The sequence below is a fragment of the Anser anser genome (genome assembly GCF_964211835.1).
Source record: "Anser anser genome assembly, chromosome: 1".
Classification (NCBI taxonomy): Eukaryota; Metazoa; Chordata; class Aves; order Anseriformes; family Anatidae; genus Anser; species Anser anser.
In genome coordinates, this window is record NC_139720.1 from 119,791,675 (window position 1) to 119,813,199 (window position 21,525).

General features: G+C 48.0%; 1 long non-coding RNA gene across 1 annotated transcript; it reads right to left on the minus strand.

Annotated features, from left to right (window-relative positions):
* Positions 1-11,954: 11,954 nt before the first annotated feature.
* LOC310892888 lies at positions 11,955-20,730 on the minus strand. Its single transcript, XR_014578566.1, has 2 exons — positions 20,002-20,730; positions 11,955-16,639 (listed from the first exon to the last, which is right to left on the minus strand). It is a non-coding gene; the product is annotated as an uncharacterized lncRNA (long non-coding RNA).
* Positions 20,731-21,525: the final 795 nt, after the last annotated feature.

Consider the following 21,525-nt stretch of genomic DNA (forward strand, 5'->3'; position numbering starts at 1 on the left):
AAATGGAATACCTGATTAATTTATGCTTGATACAGCAGGAAAGATTCACCCGTGAACCAGTCTGCTGCTGCCTGGCTCTTCCTGCAAATTAAAGCAGCCAGCTGCATTATTTTGGCTTTGTCTTGGCTTTCCCTCAGTCTTAAGGCATCTGGCTGGCACCTCTGTAAAGTGACCTGCATCCAACCAGCATCCAAACAGGCAGGTGCTGCAGGGCAGGGTGGAGGGAAGGGGCTGACCCACACAGCACTGAGTTTATCCAAAGAAAGCATGCCTGGGGGTGCTGAGCTGGGGCTCGTGCGCCTCTCCCCACCACCTGCCAGGCCACCCCCCATCCTGTCCACTTGCTCTGCACCCCGCTGACTGCACTCCGGAGGAAAGAGATCTGCAAAGCCCACCTGGGTGCATTGCAGTCACCGCCACTGAGCTGAAGCTGCTGGAGACCTCGTGGGGACAAAAGTGCCACGGGCTGGGCACTCGCCAGCTGGTGTATTCCCTTTAGGCCCTGGTTCCCATGAGAATAGCAGGAAATCACAACCTGTCTGCTTGCAGAAAGCAGACTGTGAGCCTTAGGGGCCATGAAGGAATCTGGTAGGGGGGAAGCTTTAGTCCTGTCTCCTTTTTCCCCATGATGCAGACAAGCAGTGGAGGCAGTGGGTCAGCAAGGAGGGTATGCTGGGCTCAGGGACAACCTGGTGTGTGATCCATCAGCAGCTCCCCAGGGGCTGGACCTGCTGTTTGGTTTGCAAAATAGCAACAAATCTGCTTGCCAGAAGCAAGGAGGGGCTGATCTGAACCAGGTAACCAGAGTTTTGCTGCGATGTGCAGGCTCTCCTGTGCCTCCCTGCTCTTCTTCCATAGCCGCTGCATCGGATCGATGAGGCTGGGACAGGAAGGACTGCTGAGCTTCTGTGATCTGCAGAGCTCCCTCGCCGACATGGGCATCATGAGGAACCTGGCAAAACACATTCCCTAACTTCCTTCTGCAGGAGATGGTGGCTTGTTGGCTGCCCCTCCCTCACTGAAGCCAGCTGGTGAGATGCTCAGCTCCTGGGGAGACAGCAGGACACTGGGAATCTCCACCATGTACAACAGGCAGTGGGGGCTAGCAGGTCCTGGGGGCTTGAGAGGGCTGTTAAACGGAGAGCTGCATGCACCTCAGCAGTCACATCTGGAGGTGATGGTGGCAGGATGTGCCTCTTGCAAAATCAGCAGCCCCAGAAGCACCTTCCAGCAGGCATGCAGGGCTGAGCTGGAGGAAGGCTGGCAGGGAGCATCCCTCAGAGGGCTGCTGCTGCAGGCAGCCTCACGCAGCCCGGCACAGGTATTGCTGGCTCCCGCAGCAGCATCGCAGCACGTGCTTCTGACACCTGCACTGCCATCAGCACCCAACCTATGAAGCTCAGCAGCTGCAACCGGCCTCGTGACAAAACCCATCCTCAACACCTTTGCTACAGTGTCTGGAGGCAGGAGCACCTGCAGCAGCCCACGTGCTGCCCCATCACGAGCCCTCTCACCCACAGCCCACCAGCTGCCCCACGCTCACAGCAGCAGCTCCGAGGTTCGCAGCAGCACGTTTCCATGTGTCACCGACCCGCACGAGCCCACGCATGCCTCCCGACCACAGCACTGAGAAGATGCGACTGCCTCAGCACAAGTATGGTGGGGAGGCTGCTGCGGGGAGCACTGAGGTCTCCATTTCTGGGAAACTCTCTGGCTGTGGGCAGCCAGCTGGCCAGCGAGCATCGCTCTGCGAGCGCCTCGGGCAGGGCCCTGGAGAAGCATCAAGCTCACCACCACGGTGCCTTCTGCCAGCCCTTGCAGCTCTAGCTTCATTTTCTGACCACCCTTGGTGCCGAAATGAGATGGCAACGTGAGAAAGAGGTCTGGTGAGGAGAAGTTTCCAGTCTGCTTGGGTAGAAAAGCTTGACTACAGAGGGGTAGATAAAAGAGGCTTGTGTTTGAAAAAAGAAAAAAAAAAGAAAACAACTCGGGCTTTAAACCACACCTTGACATTTGTCAGAGCATGACTCAGGGCTGGTTGGTGAGGGCTTGGGGCTGGGAGCAGCCCTCACCGCTGTCCCTCTGCCCTGCCAATGCTTTGCCGCCAAGCGCTCCTCCTCACGAGCTGTGCTGCCCCTGTTATCTGAGGCCAGGGATGTGCTGCCACTAGGAGAAAGAAAAAAAAAAAAAAAGTAACTAAATGTTTTCATCTGATCTTCCGGTGAAAGAATGAAAGAATTTGGAGAATAAAAGAATTCAGAGCATGACCCAGAGGAGTCCACTCAGGCAGCACATGCCAGTGCCATACGCCCTGGCTCAGCTCCGTGGGCGCACCTCGCAGGGCCAACCCCCTCACTCCTCCACGCGTTTCACTTGAAAACTTCACGTGGGTTAAGGGTCTAGCCGTGCTCCCCACCAACAAGCACTGCTGCTGGTTACACAGGCCGCTGGCCACCACCTGTGGTCCCTGTGTCCCCTGTGTCCCCACTGGTGGCACCAGGGCCCTGTGTCCCCTCACCCGACCCCGGCCTCGGTTTCCTGCGCAGCTGGGTGCCCGCTTCCCTCTTCCCACGGCAGCAGCTGCATCGCGTGCAGAGCCCTGTCCTGCACACACCGACAGCCTTAGGAGGAAATCCCTGATTGTTTAATCCCTGCTGGTGCTTCCTGAGGTCCTTCAGGGAACCATTCGTGCCGCTGCAGCCCTACCAATCCTCCCTACCACTGCTGGGGCTGAGGGACTTGTGTGGAGAACTTTATCCGTTTCAGACATAAACCCGCCTCACCTCAAAGACTAATTAGGTGCTTTTAGCCCCTAATTCCCACCGGCAGCCTCTGCTGAGTGACCACATCTCACTGCTGGGAGTGCATAACCCTGCCCAAGCCCTGTCCAGCCCCTGGGCAGGCATTACAGGCCGAAGCACGGCCCGCTGCATGGTTTCGCCTTCACTGTGCTGGCCTGGGCTTCCAAGCTGCGCCCCAACTTGCGTCCCCACATTGGCAGTGCTGCACCACAGCCATACCCTGTGGTGGGAGCAGAGACCCAGGAACCTGGAGCCAGCAGCACGAGCGTCTTCTGAAAGGGAACAGCACACTCTAGAGTAGGGAGTTTGAAGCAAACGCAGAGCACCGCAAACCACAGGCTAGAGCACTCATCAGACAGCCCAAACCCCTGCCTACAGCTCAGCGACACCTCAGGCCGACCGCAGACAAAGTGAAGAGCTTTTCTTACCCCGGGGACGGATCGTGGCTCCATCAAGGTCAACACCCCCACACCGCCTGGTGCGAGGGCTTTCTGATAGCATCCTGGCCACAGCAGCTCATGGGGTTCAGCCCGTTCATCTGACCCAGTTTCACGTCCCGCTCGTGCTCATCGATCATGGCACTTCCTAGCGAGGAAGGAGCAGTGACAGGCACCCGCCCTCAAAGCAAGTTCCCACCTCCTGTTGCAGTAGGGAGAACATTGCTGGGGTTATGGGGACAATCCCTGCAATTCCCAGAGCAGCCCTGTGGAGAGAGAGGGAATCTGGCTCTCTGTTAACCAAAGCTGAGGAGGACTTGAATCTGCATCTCCCACCTCTCCACTCTGAGTCTTGGCCTCTACTACATTTCTTTTTCCTGAAACTGGCTGGCCATGCTCAGATGTTTAATTTCAGGGACAAATGGTCGCTGGTGAAACCTGACCTGGGGCTGGGCCGCTGCCGTCTTCCCCTGCTCTCGCTTCTGCCTTCGAGCAGCTGCTGCTTGTGTCCCACCGGCAGACGGGGAGGCAACCCACGGCCAGCAGTGCCGGATCCAGCCAGCCTGCCCTCCCTGCTGCGTAGGGATGGCGTGTAGGGATGCGGGGCCTGGGCTCATGCAGCTTGTCCTGGCTGCCCTGCCCCAGCCCCGTGGTGTCTGCGGGGTCATTTCTGTCCTGTGTGACAAGCCCAGAGATGCTTTTCTCCTGCCCAGCTCCTTGTGCTGCGCTTTCCCCAGGCTGCCGGCAGTGACTGCTTTCAGTTCCTTGTTAGCCGATGGAAACGCTGCATAATTCCCTCGCGGCTGGCGAGTCCATTCATCTTAATAAAGCCACTTGCACAGCCCTGCAAACGCCTTTTGAAATAGCCTCTCTACAACAAACCCACAGCATGCAATATGTTATCAAAGCCAACGGCCCCCCTAGGCCTCGGCAGGCAGGTTATTTACCTCCTGGTGATTAACATCTCCCACCAACGTGGCAGGATCAGTGCTACTTCTCCCCCTTGTACAGCACAGACATTTGGGGCTTGTTCACCACTTACCTGGCCCCGCATCAGGGGCCTGCTCTGGAGCCAGCTCAGGTGCTTGGTGGGAGCAAAGCAGAAGCTCTCCTGGGCCATGACACCATGCTGCAAGGTAATTTGTGCTCTGCTCGCTGTCGTGCTTCCCCACCTGACTACTGCTTCTGAGCCCCAGGTGACACAGAGCACCCCATCACACCAAGCACTCATCATTACCTGTTAATTGACACACAAGGATGATTCTGTTGTCTAACCTAGGTGCCGGCAGATAGGAAAGAAGCCAATCATCTATGCGGAAATGAACTTCAACAGCATAATAATCAGCACACTAAGCAGAAGGTGAGAACAGTTTATACTTACAGATGATCTGGAAGATTTGTTAAATGAACTAACCATGCCTTCCCGAGCATATAATCAAAATGGAAATGCATTCACTGAATAATCGAGCCCCAGATCAAGAACTTGGCTGAAAGCACAGCAGGAGAACTCACTAAAAGCTTTTCATTGTGGCCGAGTCCTCGCTCCAGCTAACACGGGCTACAAGCAGCCACACACACACCTTTCACCCCTCCTAGCCAAGGAACTGGGCATGAGGAAGCCTGCAGCAGTGACAGCTTCCTGCGGTGGTGCTGAGCAGGTAAGCTGCATGCAGAACCACTGAGAAAGGATGGGCCGAGGGCACGGGACAGAGAAACTCGGGCAGCCCAAATGTGGGGTGCGTGGGACTCGGTGGGAAACCCAGCGCTGCTGCAGGAAGCGAGCTGGTGCAGTCCCCGGTGCACGCAGCTTCCTCCAAACCTCGACAGAGCTTGTCTGCAATGGTTTATGTCCTCCAGTAGTGCAGCTGCTCAAATGTCTGCTGCCTGACACGTGTGCAGGTTTCACACTGGGCTAAGATGAAGAAAGTCGTTGGGGACTGGGGGAGGCAGGGGAAAGGCCGTGATTTTCTGGGCTGCTGACATGAGGACAAGCACTACTGCTCGTGCAAAAGCCCCTGCCTCCTGCCAGTGGTAGGACAGTATGGTACGTGATGGAGAAGAGGCACAATAGCTTTTTCTGAGGCACCGAACCAACAGTGACAGAGGAAGTAACTCCTACACGAGCGCTGCGCTCTTGGAAAAGATTGGTGCCGAGCCCCAAGCCTAGCACCTGGCAGCTCAGAGAAATTTAGTCTCCCACTAGCTCGAGAGCAGCAAAGCTGCAGCCTGCAAACCACTTCACCATTTCTAGGTTATGCTGGGGCTGCCTGCTGATGCTGTGCACGTTGCATCGGGTTTGCACGAGCCTGATAACAGCGGGGAAACTTCTCCTTGCTCTTGTCAGAAAAGCTGTGCTAGCAACAGCTGCGCTTTAGCAACAAGTGTGTTGCAACAAGTTGCTTGAGCTACCGTGCCCAATCTGAGTTATAACAGAGAACATCTGCTCTGCGAGTACGGTGAGAAGCAGAAAACAACGAGGAGGTGAACACCACACGTAAGAGGCGGGGGAACGTACGAGGCTGCAGAACCGCATTGCTCAAGCTGGGCTGTGAGAAAGGTGAAGGAGCGCTAGACATGCAGCATTAAAAATAAATCACACCAGGGCTCTGCAAGACACCGCAGCCCTCAAAAAAAAAAATGTGATTCTACACAGAATTTTTTACTATGGTTATTGGTTCCTTTTGATTTCAGCAGAGCTTTCACACTTCTCCTCTGAGAAGCTGTGCCGGGGACACACATTCAGCGTGTGCGGGTGCAGGTGTGGGATGGGGAAGTGCCACCGTGCCTGGCTCTGCATGGCTGCACCTACCTTCACCCTGGTGCCCCACAGCAGGACAGGCAGGGCAGAACAGCAGACTGAAGGACCACCAAGGGCCACCAAAGGCCATCTCCTTCCGGTCCCCGCTCCTATGGCACAGATGGGTGGAGGAAACCCAGGAGATCAGGGAGCCTGGTCCTGCCCTGGGGTCACCTCGTGCACCTAGGAAAGCCAGGGTCATTTAATCTCCCATGATATTCCCACATCCCCTAAACTCATAATTTGTCTCCTTGCCCACTTGGCAGGTGACAGCACGCTTTTCCAGCTCACCACTGCAGGGTTTGAGGCAGCAGCCGTGTCCCAAGCTCCTGAAGCAGCTCAGCTCACGGCCCTGGCCACACATCCCTCCATCCTGCAGGACACCCAGAACACATCCTCACCCTCCTTGGTGCTTGGTGAGCACTGCCAGCAGCTGCTTGGGTGCATTTGGTGGCAGCCCACCCACACTCTCCGCTCTCAGAGCAATGGGTGTGACAGAGGAAAGCGGGATAGGAAATCTTGCTGCCTGGGGCCGCTGCCATGATTTTTAGTGGTGCATTTTAAAAATTGCAAATTAACGAGTAGCTTGTGGAATTGATGAATTTAAAAAAAAAATTAAAACTAGGCTCCAAGCAGCCCTGGGCTTTGTGACTGCCAGCCTCTTACTGAGGCAGCCACACACCCCAGAGCTCCTCTGCGGGGTGAAGCTTCCCATCAAAACCTGCGCTCACTTTCCTGGGAACAGCTGTAGGTACCGGCATCGCCCAGCCTTTGCAGCGCTCGCCTGGCCAGCGGCAGAAGCGAGGTTTTTGCTTTCTGCGGCGTGGGGAGAGGCAAACCCACAGCCCGCCTTCCTCTGAAGAAGTGCCCTAACAGCAGACAGCTGCAGGCTGGCATGGATCAGAAGAGGACTGTCACCCCCTCCTGTCGAAACCGTGACACTGTGCTGCACGATTAACAGATAATGCCAGGAGGTTTTTGCGTGGCAGAAACACACCGAAATAGCAGGCCGGCTCTTGCAAACACATCCAGGGAGTGTGGCGGTGGGGGAAGCATTGCCTTCTGTTTCCTGGACAGCTTCTGCATTTCGCATTGTACCATCCTATGAATAAAATGCAGAAGCACCCTCTGGAACAGAGACCAGACCCCAGGAAATGTTCCCCATGCACCATGCACCAAAAGTTCGCCTTGCAGCCAGCCCTGGCCACATGCAGCCCCCTCAGGTCCAGCCTGCCCCTGGCATGACAGACACTCAAACAGATAAAAAAAAACAAAGCAACAACAACAACAAAAAAAAACTCAAGGCCCACAGTCGGTGGGCACCAGCAGAGCAGGAGCTGCAAAGGTGAAAGTTTTGTGCAGTAAATAATTTCTGGTTTGGGTACTCACATCCCTTTGGCAGCTCCCAGGTGGGTGGGAAGAACCAAGCAGGATGGGGAAGGGACAGCACCTCCAGGAGCCCCCCAGCACGCTGCCATCATGCACATGTCATGGGAGGCAGCAAGATCAACAGAAACCCCAACCAAGAGATGAAAGAGGCTGGTTTTGAGCAAATCTGACATGAGGCAAGAAAGCTCAGTCAGGGCCAAATTGAAAATTAACAGGTAATTAGTCTCTAATGTGAGCTAATCATGTCTAGGGGAGGACTTAATTAAATGGGGGAATTAAATCACCAAGAATGTGCGGAGTGGCCGGTTCTGATGGGATTTGGCTAATGAGCCGATAATCGCATTGGCTGTGTTTCCTTCTCCTCTGGACACAGGAGACAGAGAGCAGGGGATCGAGCAGTGCCTCCCCTGCCATGACGCGGTCTGAGACGCCTGCACCTTATGCTCAGTCTTGGGACTTTTCCTTGGCAAATCCCGACCACCTGAAGGACAAAAGCCAGCAAGAACAACCTGGTTTTGCTCAGGGTTTCAGCCCTGACCGAGCTGTTGCTCGCTCCCAAGCCACGGGAGGGAGGCCGAGGTTCTCCCGCAGCCCCTAATAAAATCCCACCTGCCCAGTGCCGCCGGGTGCGGGCACGGCAGCTCATTTCTGTCAAATTAGCCAGCAGGGTGTTTATGTCGGCGTCATACTTCTCTGACAGCTCCGTGCCAGCTGCAGGAAGGGAAGCGCCATCCAGCCCCGCAGAAACGCAGAGCCGCACGGACAGACACCGCCTGACCTGCCGCGGAGCCTGCCAGCACAAAAATAACTTCTCAGAAACACTCGGACACGTCCGAACAAGCAGCGCGTGCCAGGACTGGATCAGCACTTTGCATCACAGGGCTGCAGCGCCTGCGAGCCGGCCTGAAGAGCCCTAAATTTGGATTTGCTTGGATTTGCTGTATCTTCAAACCGGTGCCAGAGCTCACCTTTCAGCTCTGACATCCCCTTACGCCGCTGCGTGCCAAACCCCACAACAACCCTCCTGGATGGAAAAACCCCAGGCACTCCAGGGCAGTGACTAACTTGTGGCACCTCTAATGGGATGACTTATAATGGGAGAGGCTCTGAAAGTGAAATAAGGCCAGATCCGGGTGGAACTGAGGAAAGCAGTTAAATTACCTAACCAGCGCACAGGCTTGTGTTTTTCCACATGCGAACGGAGGCTGAAGGAGGCAAACCAAAAGCTTACAGCCCCCTCAGTAACTGAAAAGGACTCTTGCTGAATTATAAAATGACTCTCCAAGTGTCAGGATTTTCCCTGCTTGCCTGTGGTAACACAACCTGACGGCTCGGAGAAATTTTGCAGTTTGTGCCCGAGTGGTGGTGATAATAAAAAAAGCAAAACAAGAAAGCTGCCAGTCTGTGTTAGCGAGTTCACATTACAGAACAAAATATTCCCTCCTGGAACACGCTGGGCCTTATGCAGATTCAACTTCTCTTGGTGACGCAAATGCTGTAAAAACAACTCTGAGTCATAGAATAAAATCACATAATGCCCCCAAGCCAAATAAGGACAAAATTCAGCCCACACAGCCCTGTCTTCCCACTTTCTTGGTAGTAATAACTTTGTTTATCTTCCGCTTCTAAGCAATACCACCTCCCTTGCTCTCGTGGCAAGTCTTGTTTCCTATCACTCAAGCCTATAGCCTGTGTAAATATTGGTATTGGTATTGTAAACACCAAAGTCCTGTCCCAGTATCTGCGTGGTCTAATGTAAAGCCTGCTGCACCCACGTTGGGATTAACTTTGCTAATTGGTATGAAGTCTTTACGAGGAATCTGGAAGACATTCTCCCAGGCCATCTGTATTTTTATTTCATTTTTCACCAAAAGTCTCTTTGCAGCCAGTCAGGGCCAGGCTTGGATATCTTATAAATGTAATACAGCATTATGCAAAGAGCACTTAGTGCTCTAAGCCTTTAGGATGTGTTTCAATTTCCTAATACAACTAAATATACTGTTTCACCACCAGATTTCCTGTGCACCAAATTGGGCGCAGCCTTGTGCAAAGAGTCCTGCAGCTTGTAAACAAAGCCTTCAGACCTGGTCTGTAGGTGGTGCAAATCACAACCACTTTACTGCTGTCATTTTGCATCAGCAACTGCTGAGCTTTCCACGTTGAAACCTTCAGAACATTTTCTTAACAGGGTGGGAGGAGCCGCGGAAGAAGAGCTGCACATAATAAACAAGATGCAATACATCTGCAGTCTGTGCGAGCATATTGTTTTATTTATTTTGGGCGTCCTCGATTTTCCTTCTCCCTGACTTGACAGCATCTATGCGTGACAGCTGAGTGACTATGCTGGAAATACAGGTTGTAATGTTCTCATGGTAATGCACGACAGCTTGATTTAAATATAAATCAAGTATGAGCCGTTTGTGCCCTTACTAGGTATTAAGAACTGCACCTCTTTAGGGTCTGGTTTGGGAGACAGAGTGGCGTACCCCTGGCTTTACATTTCACAAAGCCAAGCCTCTTCTAGTCGGCAAGAAGGTCACGGTTTTCCTGTGTGTTGTCACTGCCCGATGGCCAACACCTGTACAAAACACATGTGCCCGCTTAAGGCGCGGAGGCGCTCCTGGGTACTGAAGCCATTAACATAGCAAAGCAAGGACGCTCTGCATTTGGTATTCATAATCCAGAAGGAACGAGCTGTGCCGTGACCCACCAGCGCTTTAACTCATCCCTTCCCTGCGAGGCTGCAGCTTCAGCCAGCTTACGCACGCTCGCCCAGCTGCACCCACGTGTCGGCCTTCTGTTTGAGCAGCCCTCCTTCCCTCTCTTCCCCACGCTTAAGCATCATCCAAGTTACCACTAGTAACTGAATATATTTACTGAACGCAGCTGAGGTCTCCAAGAACACAAGAGACCAAACACACATTTTACATTTTTGTGTTTGACAGTAACATTTACGGACTTGAGGCATGTTTTCCACTTCTGTTTTTTAAACACCATCAATTCGGTCTGGTTTTAATGCTTTCCAGAAGGATCTACCAGATCTCTGACAGAGGACACATCGTCACCTGCGTGTCGCTTGATTAACAAAAAAAAAAGTGATTAACTCAGCCCCTTTAAAGCCCCTGTATCATCAAAATTAATGTAGCACAAATGTTTGAGAACTGTTGAAAAAAAAAAAAAGACTATTAAAGCTCCATGACTCTCGTCTTTTTGATTAAGAAAAAGCAGTGTTACACTTCTGAGGCCTCCCATGCCGTATTCTTAAGAGAGATGAAAAAGGCAGGAAATAGTCTACCTGACACTCCTCAGTTGCAGAGAAAAAGAAACACTTCAGTGTTCCCTTATATATCATAAACTAGCTAAAAAGAAATGACTGAGTTTTCTGCTTTCTCACCAAATTTAACCTACTGATAAGCCTGGAAAACTCAGTGCTTTCACCTGGGACATTAAGAATCCAAGCAAAAAAATAAGTAAACATCTCTAAACAAGAGAAGGGCATTGTTCATACCAAACCATCCCAATATATTTTCTGTAGTGCTGTATATGAGCTTAAACTGGGGGCCCAGCAGTAACTCCAACTTAGACAAATCACATATATATTTCTACAATACAGTACTCACTACGGTAACTGCCAAGGAGCTAACAGAAATTTCCTCCAAATACCTTTATTCATCTAACTTACACTGTCATAAATGCACTGTCATGGGATTTGTGGTAAGTGCTGGCTTTTCTTTTTCACTAAGAAGAATGACTTAATTGAGATATATACAAATGTTTTTTGTGGCAAATGGGTAACATGCCTTTGCAGCTCAAATACTTGGTTCTTCACCTGTAAATCGATAAGAATCAAACATGAAGTTTACAGACCAGGAAGGTCACTGGAGCACTTTGCCCCTATAAAGACAAATGCAGCCAAATCCTATTTTAGCCTTGCACGCCTAAGGCTATACAAATCTAAGGTGCCATGTAAACACCAGTCCATTCCCGGGCCACTGATGGATTTTATGACCTTTGCTTTTCATCTCACAACTCCCGCTTCTCTAACTCACATCAAAAGCAGCATTTCCATGTCTGAGCTACAGAAGAAGAGCGGTGATGTGTTCACAAACCAGCGAGGCTGGCGCTGCCAGGGCTGACTCCGGCACCGACCGCGTCATTCTGCAGAGGGCACTTGTTACTCCTCCGGTCAGTCACCAGACCACAGTGCACACAGTTTCACAGCTGTCACGCTGAATATTTCAAATGGCTGTTTTTTTGCCAAGTCAGAACACATTCACAAACTGAGAGATCATCTCAGGACAAAGCCTGTCCAGGGAAAAGCCTGTTTCTATTTTGGCACAGCAGCTTGGAGCAAGAGGGTACAGATCCCAAGGCTGTCACAGCTGGATTCTGTGTGTGGAGGAGGTTTAAAACACAGATTTAGATAGTCCTGGAATTTCCTAAAGCAAATGACACTGTCAAAGCTCACAGGTGATACTTCAGCGAGATCAGAGTGTTAGCGTTCATGAAGACACATAATCCACAAAGTGATTATATGAAGGTGCTTTATTAGGCGCCGGAAGTTAGGGGCATGCCTGCCCAAATCTAACTTCGTCTGATGTGTTTTCTTAGTTCTCTTTTATCTCCTAAGATACTACATATGCATTAGGTTTCACAACTCATCTATGCATATTCATTTCCTAGCTCCACCTAGCCTCGCTTCGTATGCTAATTATCTTATCAGTCCTTCTGCACTTGCGTACTACTCTCTGGTGGTCGTCCGGGTGGTCGTTGGGATGAAGTAAGATGTCTTCATCAGAGTTGAACTTTTTAACCTTTCCTTTTCACGCATGCTCTCTGAGCCCTTGGTCTCAGTCCAAACCGCAAGGTTGGTTTGACCCAGTTCCCAGAGTCCAAGAAGCCCCAGTTATCTAGATGTCTTGCAAATTGAGCATTCTTTTAATCCTCCTTACTCCTCATCATGAATTGGTGCATTCTCATGTTACCCTTGCACATATATTTTGTATCTTCCAAGCGCAGCCTCGGAACAGTACATCGCAAATGTAACATACTAAACAATGTTGTATTATTTCTTCTTCTATTACTAACATTTCCCCCCTTTGAAAGCATTTCACTCCTTTCAAGGAGGGCAAATGCTTTCACTAACTAACTAAAATATTTTACACTCAGTGCTCACCAATAATATAACCACGGAAAATTACATCATTAAGAATCAAGGAAATTACAAAGATTAGGATTGTCACAACATTTCATAAGTCCACCACTTCTGCTTTATGTTACATTCGCTCTTCTGGTTGGGTTCACTTGATCTGAAACTGATCTTGTCTATTTGGTTTTCATTCCATTTCACCTCCTGGGTTCCTCAGATTCTTTCTCTGAAATCCAAAGTTGTTAGATGCCGGTGGAGGATATTGAGGATGTGGTTCCATTTACCGAGCAATAGTTTGCATCACTGTCCGGTTCCAGGTTGTCTTCCTTAGAATCAGACTTTTCAGCATTATAAATGTTAACCAAATTAGTACCCCTACAATCACCAATATAATTATTGTCTCCAGTAAGGACTTAACCCAGTTACTAATATTCCATCCACTAAAAATTTTATCCAACCAGCTTGTTGTCATATCTTTCTCTTCCTGTTCTGCATCTTGTTCCACTCGAGCCAGTTGTTCTATGTCATGTTCTACATCAATAGTCACATTTGGAATGTGGATGCAGCAATGATCAATACGATCTTTTAGAAATCCACATACTCCATGTTCCTTTAATAACAGTGTATCTAATGCCAATCGATTTTGTAGCACCATTTTAGTTGTAGATTGTAGTTGGATATTAAGGTCTCTAAAGCCTTCTTTTGTGGCTCTCGCAAGCCTACTCACTTGTCCTGTAAGTTTATAAATCATTTCCCTATTTCGATAAGTAGCTACCTTTGCAAATAGAGATTCTAATGCCCAATTGAATTTTACTCCATCCGAGGGTTCATGCCATATATCTTCATCTGCCCCTTCTTCTAAACTTCTTTTTGCCCTACTAATTTGTAGGGTTTCCAACTTTCCCTTAAAAGGAGACTTTTTCCATATTGGACGCAGTGTGGGGAGGGAGTCCTAGAGTTATTTCTTTTACTTCCCCATCTATTGGCGGGTGTGTAGTCCAAGTTCCATCACTGGCTGCCCATACAAATTGTCCTGGACTTTGTATGGTACTATAGCTACAATCCACTGCGACTTGACTAGCCTGGCTATTTCTTTCCGAATTGTACTTAATTCCTCGGCAAGCACATCCTGCCCTAAGAGCTATCAATACCGGAAGTAAGTGCTCGATATCTTCATTATTACTGTCGCAAGTATATTTCTTCTCACAAGTCCACCAAGCTACCTTTGTTGACTCTTGTCTACCACTACTATCAACCCGGCTTACTGTATAAAACTGATCAGTTCCATTCTGCTTTCCCTGCCATTTAATACACCATGATGTATTCCCTCCATACTGGAATTTCTGCAATAAACTTACTGTCCAATCACTATCTCACCCTTTCATTCCTTTTGGCTCATTTTTCTCTTGACATTCCCAAACAATCTTTTCTCTAACTCCTTCTACTACACGTAGTTCATCGTAATAACACTGTTCCACATTCTTAAATCTGCCTATCATTATGAAATGGTAGTTCTCCTTCTTTTCACATTCAGACCTTGATGTTGGGGGCTCAGTTTCCTATAGTATTGTGTAACATTTATCCTCTCTAAAACTTTCACTTCTTTACATTGAATTGTTTCATTTCCTTTTACTTGGGGCAGTGGGGAGGTTATTATACCCCACTCAAGCGGGTCCCCTGTTGCTTTTGGAATGGGCAAACAAGCAGTAATTCTATCAGTTCCTTTCATTATGGCAAAATCTTTAATCAATCCTACCAGTAAATTCTCTGATGGTTGCCTAGGTGGGATCTGTACCACTTGTGTCCATGGTGCCTGGCCCTCTCTTTTTCTTCTAGATCCTTTTCAGTGGGCTACCAATATTCCTTTATCCAATTTCGGATATACCAATATCTCTCTTATCCCGTAATCTGTGCTATTTTCATGTGTTACCACGCACCGGTAATTTCCTTTGTTGACTTTAGTAACACTAAACAGGGTTCAGGTGGTAGCTCCTCTCAGTTGTTGGCCCAATTCTATGGTTTTACTTACGTACGCCTTCCCCTTCCATCCAGCCTTCAATCCTGTATTGTCCCTGGTTGTGTCTACGTATATTTCCTGGCTCTGTCCGGAGTCACTTATTTTTTTCCCAGACCACCTGTAGAGAGCTAATTGTTATTGGTTTATCGTTGTGCATTCCACATTCCAAAGTAACATTTTCTCCTCTGAATATTTCCTCTTTCTTATATTTTTCTGGTATTTCTAGGAACCCAGTTACAAGGTATTTACACAAAACAATTACTGTTATCGTTACTGTTGTTAAGAACCCCAACATTGTATGGTTATACGTGCTTCATCTGTAGTTTTGTATCTCCGATTGCTCGCACTGACCAAAATTCGGGAACCTTTTTCACCCGAGTATAATGAATCCAAGCATCCACCCCTTCTACCTTTAAAAGTAGTCAATAATACTTGATAAGGTCCAGCCCACCGTTCTCTCAGGGGTTCTTCATTCCAGTTTTTAATGTACACTTGGTCACCTGGCTGAATGTTGTGGACAGGATTTTCCAGTGCCAACGGTCGGTTCCACACCAGAACACTTCGAAGTTGAGCTAAACTTTTACCAAGAGACAATACATAATTATAAACATCCTGGTTCCCTGTTATATGCATATTAGGATTTGGTTCTGGGGATTCATAAGGCTTTCCATACGTAATCTCGTATGGGCTTACTGACATTCCACTCCTTGGCTTTATCCTTATTCTCAGTAAAGCTATAGGCAAAGCTTGTGGCCATTGTATTTTGGCTTCCTGGCAGATTTTACTGATCTGTCCCTTTAGAGTTTGGTTCATCCTTTCTACCTGTCCACTAGATTGGGGTCTCCATGCAGTATGTAAATTCCAAGAAATTCCTAATAGCCGACTTACGTCTTTAACCACAGATGAAACAAAGTGCGGCCCCCTATCCGAGGATATTCCTAATGGTACCCCAAACCTCGGAATAGTTTTCCATTATGTAACCATTTTACTGTCTCTTTAGCTTGATTGGTGCGACAGGGAAGGGCTTCTGGCCATCTGAAAAAGGTGTCAACCCCTACTAACAAATACCTATATCCCCTAGTCCTAGGTAACTCTACAAAATCAACTTGCCAGTAATCTCCTGGTTCTATTCCTACTCTAACTCTTCCCATTTCAGCATGTTTTCTTGCTACTGGATTATTTTTCAGACAAATCTCACACTTTGACATTACTGATTTTGCCATTGTTAACATATGTGTAGAGATAATGCTACGTTTTAAAATGTTACCATTGCCTCTGCACCCCAGTGACACTCATTATGTCTTGTCTGAAGTATTTCTCGCATCACCAAGGGGGGTATTACTACCTGGCCCGTAGCGGTTACATACCGTCCATCAGAGTTCTTTCGGGCCTTTAGGAGATGTGCTAATTTCTCATCCTCTGGTGAATATCTTGGTTCCTTGGGAAGATTAAGACAAGTGGGGCCTACCTTGAGTGGTACCAAAGCCATTACATTCCACACCTCCCGAGCAATTTGTCGAGCTGCTCGATCTGCCAGCCGATTCCCTTCTGATATTTTTGAGGTTCCTCCTTGATCAGCTTTACAGTGCATAATAGCCACTTGTTTTGGTTTTTGTACCGCATTTATCAAATTTAACACCTCCTCTTGATAGCTTATATTGGCTCCTTGTGAGGACAACAGCCCTCTTTCTTTCCATAATGCTCCATGAACATGGACTACTCCAAAAGCATACTTTGAATCTGTCCAAATATTTACCATCTTTCCTTTACTCAGTTCCAGTGCTCGAGGTAGGGCTATCAGTTCCACTCGCTGTGCTGATGTTTCAGGTGGTAAAGGTTTTGCTTCAATTACTGTCTTCAGGGTTGTTACTGCATACCCTGCATATCGTGTTCCATTCTCCGCAAAACTACTACCATCAGTAAAAAGTTCCCAGTCATACCTTTCAAGGGGTACATCCTTCAAATCCTCGCGGCTGGCATGGGTATGTTCGATTATTTCCACACTATTGTGTTCCAACGGTCCTTCTTCTGGAACAGTTCCTAGAAATACTGCTGAATTTAACAGGTTAGTTGTTTTCAAGGTTACGTCATCTTGTTCAGTTAGTATTGCCTGATATTTCATCATTCGGCTGGGTGATAACCAGTGGCCCCCCTTTTGTTCTAAAACAGTTGTTACCATATGTGGTACAAAAACTTCAATATGTTTTCCCATTTGAAGGCAAATAATTTTCTACTATCTTTATCAAGAGGTATGCAAAAGAAGGCATCCTTTAAATCTATCACAGTAAACCATTTATATATCTCTCTCACAGATGTTAACAATGTGTAAGGATTAGCCACTACCGGGTGAATGTCCTTTGTTATTTCATTTATTGCTCTAAGATCTTGTACCAATCTATACTCACCATTCGGCTTCTTTACTGGAAAAATTGGAGTATTATATTCCGATTTACATTCTTCCAGAATCTGATGTTTGAGAAATCTGTCAATAATTTTCACTGTCCCCTGCCTAGCTTCTATCTTAAGTGGATATTGTTTGATTCGAACAGGTTTGGCTCCTTCCTTTAATTCCACCTTTACCGGTTGTGCCAGTTTCAACTTCCCTGGTATATCTGTTTCCCATACTGTTGGTATAACTGCATTTTCTACTTCTCTTGGAATATTAACAAAGGGTTTATCTTTGATCATTAGGATTTGTCCTACTTTGGACTCAGGTACCTTCATTATTAATTCTCCATCCTCAAAGGTTATTGTTGCATCTAATTTAGCTAATAGATCCCGTCCCAAGAGTGGAATCGGGCATTCTGGTACATACAAAAATTCATGGGTTAGTTCCTTACCCCCAAAACGCAAATCAAGGGGTTGTAAGAATGGCCGTTCCTCCTCCTTCCCTGTGGCTCCAATTATTGTAGTTGTCTTAGTTCCCAATCGTCCTTTTAAACTATTTAACACTGAATATGTTGCTCCTATTACATTTACAGACTAATTAACACAGAGAAAGAAGCTCCTGTAACCAACAACAACAAAAAATTCAAGCCTCTCTCTTCGTTTCCTAGCTTTATTTCAACTAGTGGACCTGCTAGGGTAGATGCCCCAGGTCCCCGTCATTTCTGACTGTTGTAAGTTTATCCTGCAGCCTAAGACAAATTCTTTCTGATATCAGGGGCTGATTGCCCTAGAAAGAGGCTAGCCAATTGCCTCTGTTTGTTTTCTGAAGCCAGGTCCAAATTTTCTGTCTTTTTTTTTTTTTTTTTTTTCGTTGCATTTCAAAGTTGGTCCAAAAATTCAAAAATTCCATAGGGTTTTCTTTTGGACCTTGTTGGAACAGATTCTCAATTCCCAATTTAACCAGATTTTGGTATTTACATAATTTCCGGGGTGGTAAGGGTCTCGGGGGGGGGGGGGGGGGAAGGGGTCGGTCAGGGGAATGCAATGGTTGAAAGTTCCCTGAGCGGTCCCATTGGCAATCTGAGCTCACACAGGAACTCAGGTTGTTTCAAGAGTTAGCTGCTTTTCTGTTTCCACGACAACTCTCCCGGACCCATCACGGTCCCCCTGCCCCAGAGGGCTCACACCGCGATTTTGAGATCTCAGCCTCGGGTTGAGGCAGAACTATTAACATTCCTACATCCTCTTTCCCTGCTCATTCAACTTCAAACAGCTCTGTTAAATACTACATGCCACAAAACCTTTAACACCTTCAACAATCCTTTTAACACTTCCTTTATCTTCCTCCAGCCCGTACTTTTCTAATGCCAACACCAAAGGCTCAGTCAGGGGCCAACTTAATTCCATACCTTTTCCCTCCAAGATGCTGAAACAACATATCAGTATACAACATTTCATCCTATTTTCCTTCTCTCCTCAAAAACAACATTAATTGCAAGACACTGTTATAGTCGATTGATCCATAAAGCGGCCATTTAGTTTATTTATTTAGTTTATATATTGGCCACAATTGATTGCAATACTTAGTGGAAATCCTCTTGCTTTCCGCGCCCCCCCCACTCCCCCTTCCGACAATATCCTTGCAATGTGCCAATATACACCCAAGGAGGCTTTCTTTAAAACGTCTTTGTTTTGGATATTACCCATTTCCTTGATTTCCCATTCCCTTTTATTTATTTATATTAATTACTGTCCCTTGTTTCAATTTCCACGCAAACCTTTTTATTGCAGGTTTTTACTATGTTTTCCTAGTCTTCTCAAATGTCCCAATTCTCTGGGATTAAACTCCACATACAAACTTCACTATTTCAGATTATTAATGACCCCCGTTCCAATCGTAAATCCACAGGACTTCGGAAAAACACCTGAAGCACTCAGCCTTCCGTCTTCTAGACAAACAATACCACCTTTTCCACAAAATTTACATTTCAACAAGGCCGAATTTCAAGCCGAATGCTAATTTTTCTCATGCACTTTGTTAGTAAGCCTACACAAAACAAGGAATCACTCCTGTCTATCCATCAAGACGGGGGTTTAAAAGGTACTGAGGCCTAAATAAATTCGCTCTCCCCCTTCTTACCAAATTCCCAGGGCTCAGGCCCGAACCACCAAAGAAGTGGCTCTCTGTTCTACCGCTTTGATAATCAGTCAGCCCCCCTCCCCCGATACTTGGGAAACCGACCAAACACCACCGCAAATATACCGAAACTTTTAAACTGTTACTTAGATAATGCTCCCACCTTCCTCCTTGTCACACTCAAAACATTTAAGAACGAAATAGGATTGCAAGATGCACCGCCGGGCCCGTGTATTGGGCACCACCAATCAACATTTGGATAAAGCAGCACTTCTTTTCGGTCTGTCATGCGCTTCGTTCATCTCCGGCCGCTCCCCTCGCGGAGAATACGGAACCGCGGATCGGAACTCCGCACTCGCTTCGCAGCGATGCTGCGTCTCACTCACAACACAATCACGCAATCACACAGAGAGGCCCCTTGCACTCTCGCTCACAAAATAACATTAATTGTAAGATAGTATTGTACTGTAAGGTTCCGTTTTCTGGCCAACTTTCTTGATCTTCTAGTTCATACTGTGGCCACCAAACATTACAGTAATCAACCAGTTTACCCTTTCGTAACTCCTGCCCGAAACACCCCTCCTTCCAGTGTGCTAGTAAACAGCCCAAAGGGGAGGATCGCGGTACCGAAGCATTACCGCCCAGAATACTTTTAAGTTTTTCCATTATCAGCTATAGCTTTTACCGAACCGAACCAGATGCTGAGCCTGCAGCAAAACCAGACCACTGATGCCGAACCTGCAGCGCTTTCGCGACTGTCTGACGGACGGCGCCTAGGCTTACCACGGGAATTCCCTAGCCCAACCGTGCGTGGCTTTCGCCGCGTCTGACCGGCAGGCTCCCAGACCAGATCGGTACCGATTACCAGAAAGCACCTTTTTCTTACCCTTTCAGAGGTACGTTGTGAGCAGCGGGGGTCGGTCGCGGCCGATGGCTCCCCGAGAAACTCCTCGGTGCCGGCTGGAGCGTGATCAGTTCGCGAGCCGCCTCAGCAGTGCCCACGAGGTCCCATCTGGGTCGCCAAAATGTTAGCGTTCATGAAGACACATAATCCACAAAGTGATTATATGAAGGTGCTTTATTAGGCGCCGGAAGTTAGGGGCATGCCTGCCCAAATCTAACTTCGTCTGATGTGTTTTCTTAGTTCTCTTTTATCTCCTAAGATACTACATATGCATTAGGTTTCACAACTCATCTATGCATATTCATTTCCTAGCTCCACCTAGCCTCGCTTCGTATGCTAATTATCTTATCAGTCCTTCTGCACTTGCGTACTACTCTCTGGTGGTCGTCCGGGTGGTCGTTGGGATGAAGTAAGATGTCTTCATCAGAGTTGAACTTTTTAACCTTTCCTTTTCACGCATGCTCTCTGAGCCCTTGGTCTCAGTCCAAACCGCAAGGTTGGTTTGACCCAGTTCCCAGAGTCCAAGAAGCCCCAGTTATCTAGATGTCTTGCAAATTGAGCATTCTTTTAATCCTCCTTACTCCTCATCATGAATTGGTGCATTCTCATGTTACCCTTGCACATATATTTTGTATCTTCCAAGCGCAGCCTCGGAACAGTACATCGCAAATGTAACATACTAAACAATGTTGTATTATTTCTTCTTCTATTACTAACAAGAGGAAAAGCAGGCCTAACAAAGTGCTGTGAAGCATCCTCCCTAAGAAGCTCTCTCATTAGCATCAATCTGTATGAATCATAGAGTTAATCCTCCATACTCATGAGCAATCCTATGTATTTGTATAGCACTTCAGATAAGACACTACTCCACTGGACGCTATACAAACATGGAACAAGAGGCTGCAGGACCTCAGTGTTTTATTGCATGCCACATGGATTTCTTGGTGGCTCACTACTCCATTGCTACAGATGGCAGGCAAGTGGAGCACCACAGCATGACAAGAGGGACTGTCCACTTGGGTAAAGGAAATAAATGACTGTGGTGGTTTTAACCTGCTGGGCAGCTGAACTCCACAACACTGTCTCGCTCCCCGTCCTCAAAGAAAAGAGGGAGAAAATATGATGCAAAGGGCTCAAGGGTTGAGATAAGGACAGGGAGATCACTCACCAATTATTGTCACAGGCAAAACAGACTCAGCATAGGGAGATGAACACAATTTATTGCCTATCACTAGCAGACTAAAACAGAGAGAAACTAAAAGCAAAACAAAACCACCTTCCCCCTCCATTCACCACCTTCCACCTCCTCCCCCCGAGCAGCACAGGGGAACGGGCAATGGGGGCTGGGGTCAGTCCCTGACGCTTTGTGGGGTCCCTCCCACGGGATGCCGTCCTTCCCGAACTGAGCCTGCGGGGGCTGCCCACAGGCAGCAGCTCTTCCAGCACTGCTCCCACACGGCTCCGTACCACGGGGTCCGTCCATCCCCCAGGAGCAAACTGCTCCAG